Raw genomic sequence first — 18,696 nt, forward strand, 5'->3', positions numbered from 1 at the left:
CTGTTTCATGGTTCGCCTCTCTTGCACTACTAAGTATTTACCTACAGAATGCAAATATATTAATTAAAAGGGATACATGTACCCCAATGTTTATAGCAGTAACATATATCATAGCCAAACTATAGAAACAACCCAATTGTTCATCAGCTGATGACTGGATAAAGAAGTGGTATATATACAATAGACTATTACTCAGCCATAAAAGGGAATGAAATCTTGCCATTTGCAACAGCATGGTTGGAGCTAAAGAGTATTATGCTAAGCAAAATCAGTCAGAGAATGACAAATACCATATAATTTCACTTGTATGTAGAATTTAAAAAACAAAACAAGCAAAGAGGAACATTTTATAGTATTTTAAATGTACTAGAAATCTGGACATTTTACAGCAAAACATTACAGTTAACACAACCTTCAAGAGGCGCCTGGGTGGCTCAGTCAGTTAAGCAGCCGATTTCAGCTCAGGTCATGGTCTCACAGTTCGTGGGTTTGAGCCTGCATCAGGCTCTGTGCTGACAGCTCAGAGCCTGGAGACTGCTTTGGATTCTGTGTCTCCCTCTCTCTCTGAAACCTCCCTCACTCACACTCTGTGTCTCTCTCTATCAAAAATAAATAAACATTAAAAATTTTTAAAAAAATAACACAACCTTCACAACCTGCTATGTTTTACTATATTTTATATTGTATTATATTAATGTTATTTTAATGAATTTAATATGCCTTATTTTAATAATGTAATTTAAACCACACTTATGTAAGGAATTTAGAGCAAATAGTTTCAATTTGATCTGATACAAGCGCCCTATTTTTAAATTTTTTAATGTTAATTTTGAGAGAGAGATAGACAGAGAGAGAGGGAGACAGAACATGAATGTGGGAAGGGCAGAGAGAGAGGAAGACTTCATAATTCTTAGATTTCTTAACTTCTAGGTATCGACAGTCAATTTGCTTAGATTAATTTATAGTACAAGTAGAAAATATCTCACTCACCAGTGGTATTTCAGAATAGGAGAAAAAATTCTTTCTCTGCTCTTCCCAATAAGGATTTGCTTTGTCCAGAGAAATAAGTGTAGTACTAGAAATTCCTTTGGGGACTTGCTGGGTTCAGTGTCTTTCAGCTATAGCATAGACCCACTGTAAGATTCTTCATCATTCCCTTAGGAGTCGAGGAGTGAGGGAAACCACTACAAACATGAAGTTTAGGCAGCCTACTTTGCTTAGAGTAATAAACTGTCTAAATCTGTTGGGCTTAGTTTCTCCTTAGTGACCAAATCTACAGAAGCGTGGCAAGCCAAGCTACCAGCTGCTACCAAGCCCTGCTTAGGAACTGCTTGGCTGCTTGATGATACCACTTGGACAGCATGTTGTCCTCATGCTCATTTAATGGTCAGGCTTTCAAGGAAGGAGAAAAGTCATTTAAGCCTCTAATGAACCCTTTAACACAAATGTAAAAGAATAACAAATTGTCACAAATACTTTAGGAAATCCTGTAGCACAAAAGGAGAGGAACCTCATTTAATAAATAGAGCATCACTCTCTGAGAAACAAGAAATAAGTCAAAGAACAGTAAAGAACTTTAGAATAATTAAATTGTATTTTCTAAGAGAATGGGGAAATGTAGGACATTTTTATAAAAAGGATCATTTGAAACTATTTTATTTCAACTAATAAAGCAAATTTTAGAGGGGGTTAAATGAATAAAACAGTCAAGAATAAATCCAGAAAAATCCAGAAGGTCTAATAAGCTATTACGAACCTCAAAAAAGAGGAAGAGGTAAAGGAGAGACAGAGGGAAAAGAGAGAGAGAGAGAGAGAAAGAGAGAGAGAGAATATAAAAATAAAGATCAGAAAATTCAAAGATAATAAAATATCAAACAACATATTTATCCCCCAAAGCTGAGGTTAGACCTCAAGGATTACATTGAAGGGCCTCCACAAAGAATCACAATGAAGGCATTTAATTTCTAGAACTATTATCACAAGATTTCAAAATCATAAGGAGAAGAACTTTGAATTAAGTATACTCAGAATATCTTTTCTTTTTTATTATAATTAAATGAAACTCAAATTCTGACTAGACTTTTCAACAGCAAAATTGTATGTTAGATTAAAATGGCACAATATCTAAGATTTTCTGAGGAAAAAAATTTGTGGGCCATGACATTATACGTCTAGTAAACTACTAGTCACGATATTGAAGAAAACTGTTATAATCGTGGCAGAAAAAAAAAAAACAAATAGAAAAAACAATTTGAAGAAATTAGAAAATATGTACAGAAAAAACTCATACAACTATGTAATATTAACAGCTATGTAATATTAACATATATTAATATAGAATGCAATGTTAATACATATAAGTGCATATACGTTACACTCAAAAACTAAGAGTACTCTCTGATTAGCCATTGCTTCCTAGCATCATAAAATGTAATGGCTGGTCATAACAAGCCATTATTTGCCATAGTTCCTGTGTCTGTGTGTCAGTCTATCTGTCTCTTTGTGTCTCTCTCTCTGTCTCTGCACTTCTGCCTGTGGTCTCTCCTTGTGTAGTTGGGATTCCTTAGAGCCTGATAGCTTCATAGTAGCTAGATCTCTTACATAGGGACTCAGGGCTATAGTCCAAGTGTTACAGCTCAGAAGGATGTAGCTTTTTCATTTTCCCCCCAATTTTTCTGTCACAGCCTAGAGAATTATGCAACAATACCTTAGCTACATTCTGTTTTATTACAAGAGAAAAGGAATTAGATTACATCTCTTAATGGAGACTCCAAAGAGGAGCATGGAGCGATTTCTCTTGAATAGGCAGTGGCAAGTTATCAGAAGGGAATAGGGTAGAAATATTGTTGCCGCCATGGGTATAAAATGTTATGTGCTACCTGTATATAATTTTAAAAGGTGGATTCATGTAGAAAAATAGTTGTCTTTGTAATATAAAGATATGATATAAAATATAAAAATCTCAACAGACAGTATGGAGTATAATATTAGGAACATAATCTAGAAAGTAAAGCCATAAGACCTAGAGAGAGAAAATCAGAGCCAAGTGACAATAAAGTTAAAATGAAAAACAATGCAGACCAATATCTGAATAATAGGAGTTCCAGAACAGGGAAAATGGAGGAGAGGTGATATCAATGAAGAATTTATTAGAATGTCCCAGAAAGGAGATAGCAGAATGAAAGCACTTGGTGAGAATCCTGAAATTTTTATAGAAATATACAAACACCAATGAAAAGTACCATGCATTTTCAGAAATCTAGATAAACAAAAGATTTTACAAGTTTCCAGAGAAAAATAAATCCCCGGGTCTTATACAAGGTCAGACATCAGAAATTTAGAATTTAGAATTCTTACCAGGAGTACTACTAGTAAGATGATGGGGTAGTATAGTTGATATCCTCAGGAAAAATAATACCTAGCTTTGACTCCTTTGCCCAACGAGAAAATACATGCACATCCAGTATTTGGATGTCACCTCAAAATTGTACAGTAACATCACCAACAACAAAGAAAGAAACGTATAGGAGATTGGAGCGGCAAAGCAATCTGGTAAAGAAAAATCAGAGAACAACAGCTGTGAAGAGAGTCTGAATCTCAAATAGTTCCTTTGGGAACAGGGTAGAGGCTCCGGGAGATTGTCTTCTGAAAGATGAAAACTGTTTTAGTCTCAGCAGCTTGAGAGTCAATTCACACAGTTGTGGAGAGTTGGTGGTTGAAAAAGGAAGAGAGAACACTATGGATTTAGGCAAATATGATCTGTGAGGAAACGAGAAAGTACAAATGATAACAAAGATAATGTGTTTGAAAGTAAAATTAATCATTGTGAGTAGAGAGGAATAGACCCCAAGTCAACTCTGTTTTAGGAGCAAGTCTTAATTATATTAACAAAGAAAGTTTGAAATGAATACGTGTACAGATACTAACAAAAGTAAAGAATGATTCGCAATGTGATAACAGAAAAAATAATTGCTAAAATATAGTGAGGTAGTTCTATCAGATTATAGGAAAAACTCAAATTACGAAGTAGGGTTTAGTGGAAAACTTATATTGATTATAATTGATTGATGCTGATCTGCATATAAAATGAGTTTTCTTCAAATTACTGTAATTCAAAATAGCATTTTTGCACCCTAGAAGCAACTCTACTAATTTAAAAAGTACATAAAATGATCCAACTCGATAGAACAGTCTCTAGAAATCTAAAATATCTAATGAATTCAGATGATAAAAGCTAGCTAAATATCAAAACAAAATGCAAAATTATATTAAAGGGGATCAATATGTCCTTAACATATGGAGATAAAAACAATATTTGAGAATAGGAAGTGATCTTATGTTTAAGATTATACTCTTTCCAATTTAAAAATTGCAAATCCAATCAAATATTTAGCAACTTTTTTTTGTTCTTCGAACGTGCTAATGCCAGAAATACACGTGTTGAAGACCAATAACTGCAACACAATTTTTTTAAAGATGGTTAATATGGGACACTTGTTTAGACACCTGTCAATCATTATAAAGCTCCAGAAGCTGGGTGTGTTCTTAATATTTGTACTATAATGGTGTCTGTAGACAAATGGAACAAAATAGAAGGTTCTAAAAATATGTGTGGTTATGAAGAAAAAGGAAATGTTTTCAGAAGAAGCATCAACTTTATTGGCCTTTTGTTCTTAGAAAAGTGGGGTCTTGGACACCTGTGGAGGGTTCTGGGGTCTCTTCCCAGTCACTTGTGGAGGCCTACGCAGGATCCAAAACCACGCCGGCCAGCTCCTCCTGATGTCCGAGAGCAGGTCTGAGGCCCCAACCAGCAACCACAGTGGGAGTTCTGAGGGTCCAGTGTCCCAGGTCCAAAAACTGGCAGAAACCAGAGGTTACCTAGGTGGGCTGCCTGATAGGCCTGTTTGGCCCTGGCTTCCCTCTGCAACTATTCTGAGACCGAGGCTGGACCTGGCTCCTCATAAGCCCGTCACCGGGCCTCCCCTGTGTCCAGGGCTCCCCAGATCCGCCTCATGGACCTCTCTGCCCCATGATCCAGGAGAAGGGGCAGCCAAGGACTCGAGCAGGCCCCGTGCTGGCCAGTGTGGCCCGACTGCGTCCAGCTGGGTATTTGGGGCAGATTATTGAGGTTGTACTTCACTAGGAGGGTAAGCATCACCCGCAGGCAGTTGTGCTGCATGAGTAGCTGGAGATGAGGACCACCAGGAGCTGAAGAAGGTGAAGCCGGGGCCTTCGGCTGGAAGGCATTGGCCCTTAGTGGCTTGGTGTCCAGCATGTCCTGGGCAATGCTCCTTTTGTTGGAGTAATGGTCAAAAATAAATATAGAACAAAGCATTCCTGGGGTTACATAGAATAACTTTAGGTGACAGAGTTGGAATTAAAATCAATAGTTTAACCATATCTATTATAAACCCTTAAAAAAATAGATCTGGTGCTAACACCACTCACACACACACACACACACTCGCACGTGCACATACACACCCACAGCATTCAGATGATAAAAGTGAGTTAACTGTCCAAATAAAAGCGTTAAAAATATTAAAAGTGAAGGGACCATCTGAGGCCATATTTATGACTGTAGGTTAGGAAAATATTTCTTGAGTAAGATACAAAAAGAAATTACCATAATGGGAATGACTGAAAATTTTGACATTAAAATGAAACATTTTTCTGGGACAAAAGAAACTATTATCAATGTTAAAAGAAACAGACAAGAAGAAGACATGTGGGATGGTATAAGAACAAATTACTAATATTTAGGTATAGACAGAATTTCTTAAAACTTGAGAAGAATATGACTGATGGTGCAAGAGACACGCAGGACAAAAAATAAAGATGCACAAGCGATAAACAGAACAGCCTACAAACCTTAAGTGGGGAGGTATGTCTCCTTCAAAGTGCAAAAGCCCAAGGTAGAAATACTTTTAACATGATCAAGAAACAGGAAGGTTAGTATGAGTTCAAATGGTTAAAAGGAGAATGGAAAGAACGGACAGGCAAGGGCTACCTCGCTGGGAATGTTGTAAATTAGAAGATACTGGAAGCCGTTGCTCCATGTTGAGCCCAGTAGTGGTTATGTGTCAATTGGCATTAAATTTTTTTTAAATAGTTTATTTTCAAATTGGTTTCCATATAAAACCCAGTGCTTCTCCCCACAGGTGCCCCCCACCATGACCATCAGCCCCTCCCTCTCTCCCCCTCCCCTTTCAGCCCATGGTCATAATCACTGGCTAGTGGGAGGAGAACAGAAACCACAGAATGATGGAAGCAGAGGCGGAAGACTGCATGAAAGCAGCACCGCACGTTATGCTGGGTTTTGCTGGATGGGCAGCAGTGGGGGCCGTGAGAAGCAATTGGAGATATATTTTGAAGTCCAAAAAAGATTTGCATAAGGAATAAATGGGTAGAGTTGAGAGAAAAATCAATGACCCCTGGGTTTTTAGCCTGAAAAACCAGCTTGATAATTATGCACTTTGCTAAAATGAGAGGAGCCTCTTTGTGCAGAGGGTGGAAATGAAGCATTTTGTTTGGGACGAACACTATTCTCAAATTATAAATATATCGTATATGGAAGAAAAAGATTCTTCCGGATGCTGACACGGGTAAGGATATAAGGAAAGGAGCGAAGAGGCTTCACGTGTGGGAATTATGTTTTATTTTCATGATTGCTTTGCTTATGGCAAAAAGGATCTGATATAGATTTGGCAAACTATTGATGTTAATGGTATTCTGGTACTCGTTTGGTTTATTATTCTCTAGGTTTTTCTTCATGTCCCATTATGTTGGCATCCATTTTTTGGGGGGAGGGGAATTATAGCCAGATTTATAAGCCTGAAGTGGATGGTGCATGAAGAGATTAGATGCTAGGTGAGAACACATCAAAGGTAAATTATGCTCACTTTGTATTGAGGTATAATAATCATGCAGAAATATGTGCCTATCAGAACTTCACACTTCAATATATTGCACAAATCAGTTTAAATTTAGAATAGTTTTTATTTTTATCATGTTTATTTATTTTTGAGAGAGAGTGTGTGTGTTTGTGGAGGAGAGGCAGAGAGAGAGGGAAACACAGAATCTGAAGCAGGCTCCAGGCTCTGAGCTGTCAGCACAGAGCCCGATGTGGGGCTTGAACCCACAAACTGTGAGATCATGACTTGAGCTGGAGTTGGATGCTTAACTGACTGAGCCACCTAAGTTTAGAATATTTTACCTTCTATCCCCTCTTCTTTATTTCTATGATGTTATTGTCCTGTAACTTATTTCTACACATCCAAAGACATTACTACCATTTTGTTGTATATTCAGTAACCATTTTTATATTTATTACATATTTACAGCTCTGGTTCTTTCATTCCCTTCAGAAACTTTATTTGAGATTATTTTCTTTCATCTTAAAAACGTTGGTTTCATGTTCCTCTTGCTGACTGATAAGTGGGGTAAACACCCTTCGATTTTGTCTGCAATCATACTTACTTGACTCTCCTCTCTGAAGCTTGGTTTTAAGCACAGTGTAGAATTTTAGGTTGCTATTTTCTGTTACTGCTTCAAGATGTCACTTCATTGTGTTTTGGCTTCCATCATTTCTATTGAGAAAACAGCAATCAGGATTAAAATTTGCTGCTTTCAAGTTCATGCATCTTTTTTCCTAAATACTTTTTCAGTTCTCTATATGTTTTAATTTAAAAATGTGACTGTAGGGGTGCCTGGGTGGCTCAGTTGGTTAAGCCTCCGGCTTCGGCTCAGGTCAGATCTCACGTTCGTGGGTTCGAGCCCCGCATCAGGCTCTGTGCTGACGGCTAGCTCAGAGTCTGGAGCCTGCTTCTGGTTCTGTGTCTCCTTCTCTCTCTGCCCCTCCCCCTCTCATGCTCTGTCTCTCTCTGTATTAAAAAATAAATAAAACATTAAAAAAATTTTTTTTTAAATGTGACTGTAAGAGGAATCATTTGCTTTTACTTTTATTTGTCCTCCTGGAGCTTCTCATATTTATTATATCTGTTGGTTGATATTTTATACCATTTTTAAAAAATTTTTCCCCATTTTCCCTTCAGATATAATTTGTGCTGCATTCTCTCTTTTCTCTCTTTCTGGGAATCCAATTTCATGTGTGTTGCAACTTTTGATTTGATTTCACAAGCATCCAATGATCTTATCTATTTTTTCTCATATATTTTCTCTCTGCATTTCAGTCTCTATATACCTAAGTTCAAGTTGGCAACCTATTTTTACTTTCTAAAAGACTAATCTTGTGTTTTACTCTACACAAGCTGCTGTAAAAACTCTCTACTGATTTATGAAAGCCAGATGTTGTATTTTTCATTTTAGAATGCTCTTTGACTCTTTTTTATTTTCATTTTTACCTATTTTTTCCATTTTCCTTACATTTTAAAATACACATAATTAGTTTTCAATTTTGTCTTCTAAATACAATATATCCGTTATCTGTAGTCTCCTGCTATTCTGTTTTTACTCTTGCATAAGTTATATGAGCTTACCTTTTCACACATATAGTAATTTTTATTATCACATATTATGTATAAAGAACTTAAAATCTCCATAATTGGTTAGTTTTCACTGGAAAGTCTTCTTCATTTATTGGATTATTTGGCCACCATTTATAATCTTTAATTTTGTATATCAACATGACTAAAACATGCTCAGACACAAGTCTACATGTTACTATGAAAGTAGCTTTTTAATGTAATTAATATGTATTATCCACAAACTATGTGGGCAAGCATCATCAGTCAGCTAAAGACCTTAAGAGCAAAACTGAAGCTTTGAAGAGAAACTTAAAATTGTAGTATAGAAACCTTTTCCGAGTTTCTAGCCTCTTGGCCTGACCCAAGATTGCAATCTCAACTCTTACCTAATTCTTAGATTTCTCTTTCCCTACGAATTTCGGACTTTCTAGCTTTCACAATTTTATGAGCCAATTCCTTATCATTCTCTCTCTAGATGGATAAATAAAAAGGAGATATACAGATACAGATTTCCTATTGGTTCTGTTTCTTTAGAGAACTCTAACTATACATTACCACAATTCAGTCAGGGATTGAGGAAGATCAGGGTAAGTAGCCATTGGTAAGACTATGTTTATTACTGCTTATTCCTTTTCTGAGAGGGTGAACCTTCCAAGTAAGAGTGTTTCTTAGCTGCTCTGCCCCCAGAAGCTACAGTTCTACTCTTCAAAAAGGAATCATATGGTTGAAGTTGCTTCACCAATTGATAGTAACCTCCAGGAGGGAATGACTGGGATCTTTTGCCACTTCAGCTTTGCACAAAGAACAATGCAATGTCCTGCTTTATTTTCTCCCCATTTGTCAAGGGGTCAGGCCTGTACTTTTAGCTCTTAGAGGCACTAATAATAATTGTATGTCCCTAAATAAAAAATCCCTGCATATCCTCAGATCAATTTGACATTCCCTTGAAGGCTTTCAAAGTTCATCTATTCACCATTGTTTTTCCTTTTGAGTCTGGGAACATTAAGTCTCTAGGAATGTGGGCAATTATATTCTAGATTTCAGAGGTTTTTAGTCTGGACCTCTAGCCATCCACAGACCCATAATTCAACAGATGTCTTATGAGAAGGTATTTGAGCACCTTCATTTCTCCAGTATTTTCAATCCATTACCATGTCAACTCTAAAATCTCTTCTGTTTTCTTCTTACCCTCTTTAGGCAATGACCCAGAATTTACCTCCAAACCTAGCCCAGAATGGACACAGTCCCACCAAGACAGAAAAGTTTCCAGTCCCCAGTTCACTTGTTTCCCATTCTGTCCTCCAAAGGTTTAGTTCATTCAGTTCTTGTTGTTCACACAGCAATTTGGCTTTGGAAATATGTTTTCCTTGTAATCTATCTGGTTGTTCTATGTTGTCAGTGGGAATGTTGTCCTGCTATTATTACCTACCTACCTTTTCCTACTTTTAAGATAAATTATAGATGTTTACAGTTGCTTACTTTACAGTTTCAGAGACAGATTTAGATTTGAATCTCTATCCCTAGGTCTTCACTGAAAAATTTAAATTTGTCCCCTGGCAATCTATGTGCATATACATATATATATATACATATATATATACACGCGCGCACACACACACACACACACACACATATATACATATATATATTTCACTGATCCAATCTAATAGTTAAATGGAATTTCTACTAACTTATAGCTCTCATCTTTTTCAGTATAAATAATAAGATTATCTTTACATACACTTATAATGTAGACTAATTGCTGATCCCCAGGTTTTATTACAGACTTCAAACTCCATTTCACTCCATTCAGAATAGTCAGTCTTTCCAAGAAAGTAGTGCAAAATGAACTATTTATTCCTCATATCTGTGGCATTTGATGCTATTTACTTCCTTCCTCAAAAAATAATTAGGTATGATATACTGTGAAATGTTGAGTCCAAAAGAATAGAAATTTGGTTCTTATCTTCAAAAGAAATATATTTGTAATTCTATAAGGACTTATAAAAATAAGAATTCAAAATTAATACAGATGCTATGAAATTTCATATGCACAAACACACACACACATATATAAACTATAATTGGTCACAAAGAAAGAGGTTAATTCAGAATTGACTGTGGATTTTCAGGATGGATAAATGTGTGTAGTGGGGAAGGAGACAAGTTATAGAGTCATGATATTGTCTGAAAACGAAGTTTCCTCATTTAATGAAGATATAACAGTCTCTCAGTCAAATGAGCAATCCCTTTTCCAGAAAAGAACATCTATCTTGATTTCTCAATTTTGTTTTTTGTGTGTGTGGAAAAAACACAGAAAGTTCACCGAGAATAGTTCTTAACCTAGTGGTCTGTGGCCATATTTCTGAGTATATTCATACTCTCAGATACGACATATAATTTTGATTTTGTATTTTATACACACACACACACACACACACACACACATACTTACATAATTTCTTTTATAGGATAGCATTCATAGCCCTTTTTAGATTCTTATTTAAGCCTGTGCCTCAAAATATCCAAGCCTCTTTTCATTTTTCTTGACCAGACCCCCTAGAGATGGCAGGAAGCTGCCTGGTCCTTCTCCTGTGGGCACCCAATCATGTACTTGTTAGTCACTCACTTTCAAGATGAAAGCACCTTTACAAGTCTCAGGAACCCAACAGCTTCAAACACTGCCTCCGCAGCAAAATCTCCAAAACTTCTAAATCCTAAAATACCACACTTAGAATTCTCATCACTTTCTTCAATTTACATTAGATCAATCCAGTTCAAAAATACTTATTTAAATAAATTCCATCAAGGCAAATCTATCCTTAACCCTTTCCTACCTTTCACTGTCAGCCCTTTGTAGGTGAAAAGGAGGGAGGAAGGGTTCTTGGCTGCACATGTAACCCATACATAAGTGATTATCTTTTTAATTCCTTTAACCTTATTGATTAGAAATGAATATCTCTCGGTTTTGATTATTTTGCATTTATTTAATGACTTAGACATGTATTTACATATATTCCTTTATTAAAAATCCAAGATGCTTAAGAAGACGTCTCCAAGTGGTGGTGAGGAATGACGTATAAAATGTTTGATGTCATTTTCACACCATAAGGGCATACTTTACATAATTAAGTGATTTTCAAAATTATAACAAGGAAAATGCCAGGCACTTAAAAGAATATGAACCTCCATGGGGTGTCTGGGTGGCTCAGTTGGTTGAGCCTCGGACTTTGGCTCCAGGCATGATCTCGCGGTTTATGAGTTCGAGCCCCGTGTTGGGCTGTGTGCTGACCGCTAGCTCAGACCCTGGAGCCTGTTTTGGATTCTGTATCTCCCCCTATCTCTGCCTCTCCCATGAGCATGCTCTGTTTCTCCCTGTCTCTCAATGATAAACATTAAAAAATATTAAAAACAGAATATGAACCTCCTCTAAAATATTTCCCCAATAACCTTCTGTTGAAAGGATAAACTGCGACACCTGTATGGTTCAGTTGTTTAAGCATCTGACTCTTGGTTTTGGCTCAGGTCATGATCTCACAGTTCGTGAGTTCAAGTCCCACATCGACTGTCTCCCTCTCTCTCTGCCCCGTCCCCAGTTCTCTATCTCTTTTTTTTTTTCAAAATAAATAAGCATTTTTATTTTAAAAAAGAAATAACAAACTAATACATCATAAAGAATGTGACTGCGGTGCATTATACATATCATTTAAGTTCTTGAAGCAACTGATGTTCTGTACATGTGTCTATGGAAAACTTAACTAAACCCCTTCAGTGTAATCTAGGTATCTTTACAGTACTAGCAAAGCAATGACAAGTTGAGACGCTTTAAAATGTGGGTTAGTAATAGTTCTAGCAGATGTCATGACTTTGAATTTTATTACACTCTGCAAAGAAGGCTGACCTGTTGCACAGCCTGAGCAATTTCTGATGGCTTCAAAGAGTGCACTCAGGATTATAAGATGATTCCAAATTAGACTCCCCACTCAGGGTAGTCCGTAAGCATAAACAAAACAAAAACAAAACAAATGAAAACCACACAACTTTCAGCAGGATGAACTCTTGGAAGACCAAATGAGAAAAGGAAGCCTTAGTTATTGAATCCAGACCCCATCAGAGTTTTTTCTCTCAGAGGACATTCTCTAAAGAACCCTCTCGAATGTGGAAAATAAACCACTTAATTTTTTTTCAGATCCTAAGCTATGCAGACATAATTACCCATCCATCATTTGATACTCTATACTTGTCTCTGGTCCAAGAATGAGATGGTTCAGAAAAGTATATACTATCCTAAATCATATATTTGGTGGATTTTAAAATTATCGTTTTTACAATCCATGTCATTGATAGCTTTAATTTCTCCTCTTTAATTTTGAAGGATAAATTGTTTCATTGGAATTAATAAAAATTGGCTATATTTTTCTACATCATGAATAATAAAATAATGCCCAGTCTTACTCTGTAAACTTCTCATACTGCAATTAAGATTTGCCACTACTCCTCCCTTTTATTTTTTACCCATTCTCAACAAAGTGAGTAACTTTGTATTTATTTCTGACCAGATTGTATTTACTTGCTTTAACATGTTTTCATCTGCTTTCTGATACTAGCCCATCTTTACTACTACTTTTTTATTGGATGCAAATTTGAAATATTTGATTCAATGTCTTATTTTCCAATGGATATTATATTACTCTAAGAGCAATTAAAGCAAAATACTAATAATGTTACTACCAGAATAGCACAATGCGTTTGCCACATCATGGATTTTTTAAAACAAATATAGAATATATTGGCTTCTGAAGGACTAACAGGCATAACAGTATCAGTATTCATTTTAAGTCTTTTCAATAACTTCTGATATTTTCAAGTTAATGCACACATAAAAATTGTTAAACTCCTAGAGCAAATGTTACAGTCCTATAAATTCATCAAAATTTATCCTTCAAAGAACTAGTCTAAATGTGATAAATATAATTCTAATATAATTTTACAAATAAAATTCAAATATTCTCTCCTATCTTTTTCCAGTTTTTGGAATAGAACCAAACACCAACAATTACCAATATTTAAAAAGGCATCAATATTCTGAATGAGAAAGAAACTCACACAGCAATATACATTTCTCTGAACTAGTGTGAATCATAGCTTTCCTGGTAGTATTGGCAGATACGTTTTTTTGCTTTTTAAAACTTGCTCTTCATTTTCTTACAGACAAGGGTGAAACCATAGGTAAAAATCTTTTATCAGTTACTCTTTTGGTAATAAATTAATTAAAGTCCCTGAACTTATAGATAGACACTTTGATTATTTTTTTGTATTTCTTTATTTAATGTGAGGAGCTGAAAAATAAAAGTGAGCATAGTAAGAGATAAAGATTCCACGAACATAGTACCTAACCCAAAGTGTAATCTTAATTTAACTTCTATGTCATAAAGAAAATAACTGATCATATTTCAGTTTCTTCCTCTTAACAAGAGAGATGACCTTAAACTAGATAAGCTACAAGACCCCTTTTAGCTTACAAATGTGTTTTAGACAAGTATCTTAAGCTGATGCTTTACATGAAATATTACAAAACTATCAGAAACCTGACACATTTAAAATGAACAGGCTTTCAATAAATAATTTGTGTTTAAAATATTCCTATAAAATCAATAGATTGCTTAGTTTTAATTATTAAGCTACTTAGTACAAGCAATTGGGTTATATAATTAACCACATCTAAATAGAAAAGTTAAGTAACCGTAGGATGACTTTTAAGTGTGCAACACTGTACCAGTTGTTCTATTTTCATTAATTGTCATGTGTCTTGCCACGTCCTTTATCTGCTTGTGAATTTACAAGGAACACAGCAGGTTGTGAATTTTTAATAGGCTTTCCTCAAGGAAAGAAAAGGTCAGTATTAACATAAAATTCTTCTTAAAGATTTGTGGCACAAATGTTTCACACTGGAGAACAGGTGTTACTGAGGAACTAAAGACACAATAATCTGACAATTATTCTATGTTTAAGGAAAACTTAATGTCTCACATAATAAAGTAGCACAAGGTCAAATCAATACAAAAGTTATTTCAAAGTGGATGCTGTAAGTTACTTGGCGCATGATCCATAATTCTACTTCTCGTAACATAAACCCCTGATTTTGTTCAATTAAATATTTAATATCCAAGTATTGATACTAACGTCCAAATAAAAAAGGGAAGAGTAATGAGGAAGCTATCGTTGTCAGGACTGACTAATCCTGGTCTGATCTTTACTTACTAAGTGAGCTGGAATCTGAAATAAAATTTTTTCCCACACATGGAATGAGGAACACAGACATTACGCCAGGGAAAGGGTGGGTAAAATATACAAAAGAAGAAGTAATTAAAATAATAAAGAGAAACTTAAAAAGAAGAGAGGACACTTAAACAAGGGAATATAATTGAAAATTTTGTCCTGCTCTCTTTCTATAACTGCTAGGAAGTCAGGAACATCAGCGTACCTGCTCTAAGTTAACTCTTGTCTCTCACGGATTTCAACCAGGGTTTCAATCTTTCAGATCACAGGGGGTCTAGAAATGTATCTTTCTGCCTTATAATAAGTATCTGTTGTCATTTCTTTTCTGGTCCGGTTCCCAAATATGTTTCTTTAAATAATATTTCAATAAACATAGGCCAATGTTAACCCCCCAGACATGTTCATTTGGGCCCTTTATGGTTTAGCACTGACATTGGCTTAGGACGTGACCTCACGGTTCCTGGGTTTGAGCCCTATGTGAGGCTCTGTGCTGACAGCTCAGAGCCTGGAGTCTACTTTGGATCCTGTGTCTCTCTTTGTCTCTCACTTACTCGCACTCTATGTCTCGAAAATTAATAAACTTTAAAAAATGTTTTAAAAATATGTTTATATATATATATATATATATATATATATATACATCTATCTATCTATCTATATCTTTATTTACAATGCAAGTTCTAATGGTTTAAGAAAAATGCATTATAAGCCTGGCTTCTTAAGACCAAAACTTACAAATGCATAGGTCTGATTTTTTTTCTATTAATTATGAGAAAGTTAGAAATTCCATCACTTTGATTCCCAAAATCACTGTCCAGCACCTAACCCTCATCTCTTTGATTTCGTTCTACCGTGTTCAATTTTCTAATCCAATGGAAACTCCCACAGAATGTGATCCAATTACAGGATTTATGCTCTCTGTAGTATAAGTTAAGGTAAAAGTCCTGCTGTGATTCATTTTCCAAAGCTGAACTTTAAAATAATTAAGATGTCCCCATTCTAGCATTTTCCTTTGCATGTCTTACTAGTTAGAATAGCAGAACTGTATGAATACTCAAAATGAACCATGGACTGAAGGGGGAGGGGGAGGGAGGGAGGGGGTGATGGTCATGGAGGGGGGCACTTGTGGGGAGAAGCACTGGAAACCAATTTGACAATAAACTATTAAGAAAAAAAGAATAGCAGAACTGGTCTTAATGATTCCCATCATGCCGTCTATCTTCCCCACTCCGAATCTACATTCTGTATTCATCTAGTGTTCTGTACAATTTGTAAAATGCAAAAAAAATATTTTCCAAGTTTATACCTCTCGTCATTCTTTATTTGGTAGTTTAGGTGTTAGATGCTGTAGGAAATCCTCACACACAGCTGTGGGCCTGTGAATTTCTATTACACACAACGTTTGGATTTTCCATAGCAAGAGAATGGAATCATCGATTTACTTTAAGAAGTACTTGATTCCTATGAGAGTAAACACATATTCCTCAATTAAAATTCCTGAATGAATAGACAATAAAAATCACAACTGTGTACTACAAATCACAGTTATCTGAACAAATAATTGATAATATCATAACCTTTTCCTGAGTTCTGTTGATTCCCAGACAGAACAAGAACTATGCAATGCTTATATCTGCTGTTTGGAAAATTGCCACTGTTGCACATTCATGTAATTGGAAAGTTTCCTGGCAACTATGTGTGTTTTCAATTACTAAAAAGCACCAATCTTGTGACTTTTTGAGATTGGTTCCCTGGACAACACAGGCGTATGTTACTTCTGAGAGCTTTTTAGTTAAAAGCAGATATTTCTTGAAGTTTTCAACCTTATCTTGTTGTTTGTGAATAGCTAAAAATGCAGTAAAAACCATTTGTCATCTGGCTTCTCTCTTTCTTTAAAGTACATATCCATTTGGGTTTTTTTTTCCAGCATATCTATAATAATGTGAGTTATTTGTCCAGGAATTAGAAAAAAATGGAGTTTGATCCAGATTTGATGGCTAAGGGCTAATTACTAAAAGCGTTAACTAAAGAGTAGACTGCCTTAATTTATTTGTTTGTTTGTTTGTTTAGAGAGAGCGAGCAAGCAAGCACCTGTGAGTGAGGGAGGGGCAGAGAGAGAGAGAGAAAATCCTGAGTAGGCTCCATGCTGTCACCACAGAGCCCCACATGGGGCTTGACTTCAGGAGATTATGACCTGAGCTGAAATCCAGAGTTGAATGCTGAATTGACTGAGCCCACCAAGTACCCCTGGGCCCCAAGACTGCTTTTATAAACCCAACAGTACCAGTAATACAATATATTAGCTGTATGTGTGTTTTAAAATATATGTATTTAACAGTGTTATGTTCATGTAAAAATGTTGTCGCAACCAAGTAACTTCATTGACATAAGCTCCAAAAAAGAAAAAAAAAAAACAACACCTTTTAAATTAAAAAAAAAAACCTGCTTTAGATAGAAAATAATCAGTTTAATATTTCTGCATGAAATTAGATGAAAATGTTTGTTGATGTAAATAATCTAAAGCAAAATATCAAACTTTATTTAGATAAATATCTAATTTTTGTATAATTGAAGGATTCTCTCCAATTTTTAATTTTCTAGCCTACACATCAGTGTGCCTATTCTGCTTTATGACTACATTTTGCATAAATACTAAAAAAATAAAAATGCTTGTGATCATGCCTAAGCTGTAATGAATGCCTTATAGAAGTTTAGAAAATCTATACATTGTTTTCATATATCTTATCTGCTAAAAAACAAAATAAAAATATTAAAAACATAATCTCTTATTGTAAATAATCCAACTGTGAACCCAGCTTAGAGACTGTTTATTGGTTGGGTGATTCAATTAAAGAAAAACTTATAATGCTCGTGTTTTACAAAGTCATGTTCAGTCCCTCCCACATGTAAGCCCTACCATGCAGGATAAAAATTTGATGGAGAGCATGGGTATTCACATCTAGAACCTGCATATCTATTCCCAGGTCATACTCAAGGTAGTTGGGACTCATTATTTCCTGTCCAAACATCCCTGAGCTTGCTTCTAGGCCCAAGGAAGCTGTGTCCTCCAGGTCGGTCATCCAAAAGCCAGACTTACCAACTGTTATATGCAACCCTAAACACTGGGAACAGTCCTAGGGAGCATCTGTTAAAATACAATATAGATGGCATTTGCCCATGAAAACCTGGAATCCTGGGGTAGCATTTGCCCTGAGATGAATTGTGCACTGGGCTGAGATGCCAGCATGAATGCCTTCAAAGCTCTTTGATATGATGAGTGGATTCTGGAAGATTAGTGTTGTGGGCATAGGCAAAGAAACAGACGTGTTTAGCATTGCCTTGTTCCTGCACAAAACTTGCCTGAGGTTATTAAGAATATAGATTTGACAAGATAGGAAACTATATAGAACATATTTTATTGTAAAATTGAGTAACCTTATTTTTAATATTAAAATGTATAAACATCTATTTGTATTCTTTGAGTTTCAAAAATATCTGTGGGGTGGTCTCTCTCTCTCAAACCAAAAAATAAGGCATAGTGCTTCTAACATAGAATCTATGTCTCGTACACCTTTGTCTGTCTTACAGATAAGCTATCACTAATTCTCCAATGGAAATGAAATAACTAATAGTGAGTTTATAAGAATTTCCTAAATAGGAGAGTAAGAGAATTTTCTAGTCAAGAAAGAAATGAGAGAAGTAATGTTTACAGAAGCATGTCAAGACTGACGACATAGCTTTGTCAGGATTTGATTCCCTATGTAAATGGTTATTTACCAAGCAAAGCGAAGAGGGGAACAGTGCTTGGTTTATTTTTATTACTCTTCCCCATTTAAAGTAAAAATCACAGTGGTATGTGAAACAGCCTTACTGTTTAAGATACATAGATGAGTGTGTTCATACTTATTCAAGTCAGATTTCAAGAACTAAG

General features: G+C 35.6%; 1 protein-coding gene across 2 annotated transcripts in view; it reads left to right on the top strand.

The window, feature by feature from the left end:
* LOC115293259 (cadherin-10) overlaps window positions 1–18,696 on the top strand; it is a 177,636-nt gene that overhangs the window by 99,190 nt on the left and 59,750 nt on the right. The gene's annotated exons all lie outside the window — the stretch shown is intronic.

The sequence above is a fragment of the Suricata suricatta genome, chromosome 6, assembly GCF_006229205.1.
Source record: "Suricata suricatta isolate VVHF042 chromosome 6, meerkat_22Aug2017_6uvM2_HiC, whole genome shotgun sequence".
Lineage (NCBI taxonomy): Eukaryota > Metazoa > Chordata > Mammalia > Carnivora > Herpestidae > Suricata > Suricata suricatta.